This window comes from Dama dama, chromosome 9 (genome assembly GCF_033118175.1).
Source record: "Dama dama isolate Ldn47 chromosome 9, ASM3311817v1, whole genome shotgun sequence".
Taxonomy (NCBI): domain Eukaryota; kingdom Metazoa; phylum Chordata; class Mammalia; order Artiodactyla; family Cervidae; genus Dama; species Dama dama.
The window spans coordinates 79,578,626-79,580,277 of NC_083689.1; the positions used below are offsets into that span (position 1 = coordinate 79,578,626).

Genomic DNA, 1,652 nt, shown 5'->3' on the forward strand with positions numbered 1-1,652 from the left:
AGTAACATATGTATAAATTTGAAAAGTAAACCAGAATAAGCAAAAAGAATAAAAACAATCACCTGAAGTTTTATCAGTAAGAAGAAAGCTCTGGTCTTAATTTCTATATAAGAATATATGTAACAGTAAAGAAATATAAGGACACACACGCACACTGGAGATGGAAATGGAAACCCACTCCAATATTCTTACCTGAGAAATCCCATGGACAGAGGAACCTGTCAGGCAGTAGTCCATAGGGTCTCAAAAGAGTCGGACACAATGTAGTTAATAAACAACAAATACACACATTCATATGTGTATGTATGTGTGTGTTTAAAAGTTATTTATCTATTATAGTATACCTTGCTCTTTTGCTGAATATTATACCATAAAATAAAATATTTAAAAAAAATGACTATCTTTCCATCTGTATAGTACTTTATGAGGCAAGTAATGAGTAAGTAGCAAGACATGACTAGTTCCCTACTTACTGATTTATTATGATCTTGAGCAAATTACTTATTCTTCTATTTTGTTTTGTTTTGTAATTATCTGACTTCACAAAAATCAGAAGGCACTAATGGACAGCCAGTCCATCCCCATGGTGCCCTGAGTGAAAATAAGTCAGCTTAGATATATGATGGACTACAATCCCGCTACTTAAAGACTCCAAGCAGTGAGATAAAGAGCCATGAAGTTGACTATTTTTTTACAAAAAATATTTAACCTAAAGGGATGTTTTAAGGATTAGTTGAAATAAGGCAAATAAGATATGTAACATGGTGCCTGGCACATAATAAGCATTAAAAATATTAATCATTAATATTATTCCCATTATCAGTATGTATCTATTCAATCAACATATGTCAGCTAAGTGTCCAGAATTATGCTAGATCCAACTTATAAAATCTTAAAATCTATTTAAGGTATTGTCACTATATTACAGTATTTCCACAATTGGCAGTGGGATATGATGGATAAGCATGTGGAAAATTAGAACAGCCAAGAATTTAGTCTTAACAATGAGACAGTGATTCCAAAAAAAAATCTCAGAGAACAAAATTTCCTATATATCAGTGACGATTTCATAATGAGCTATCTTGCAACCTGAGGAATTTTTTTTTAAGTCTTCCAGATTCTATAGTAAAAAAGCAAAAACCAAAATAGCTCTGTCATGTCTAGCCACTGCCAATTAATGCCTGGAATTGGATTAACCACCAGAAAACCAGTTCAAGTAATGCAGTACTCAAGCTGTCAGACAGGGTTAGTATCCTTGGAGGGACCACATACATATCTTGTTGTCATGGAAAAACAGCCTACAATATCATCTTTTTTCAAGGCTCGAGTAAATTCCTGCCTCATCCGTACAAAACCTTCAGACCTCCAAGAGGCCAGAGGGTACAGATTAAAATTCATGCTTAGCAGAAACAGCTTCCGTGCTACTCGCCACACTCTTGTGCGCGGTATTCAAAAGAGAATCCCAAGGACTTAGCTATTGTCTCAGCTTTGCATCTGAACTCTGTCCATGTACAGGCACAGAGCAGCTAGTGTTTTACAAAGGGCGGGGGTGGTTACATTTAAAGTGCTCGGCATTATCAGAAACCCCTATGTTTGGATTCTTTTTAAGAGGGCCACAAAATGTGTCTGCTCTATTCTTTGTTACCTTACGC

At 35.3% G+C, this 1,652-nt stretch overlaps 1 non-coding gene across 1 annotated transcript; it reads right to left on the minus strand.

Annotated features, from left to right (window-relative positions):
• Nucleotides 1-528: 528 nt before the first annotated feature.
• On the minus strand, nt 529-677 carry LOC133063030 (small nucleolar RNA SNORA79). The gene has a single exon (XR_009694340.1). It is a non-coding gene; the product is annotated as a small nucleolar RNA SNORA79 (small nucleolar RNA).
• Nucleotides 678-1,652: the final 975 nt, after the last annotated feature.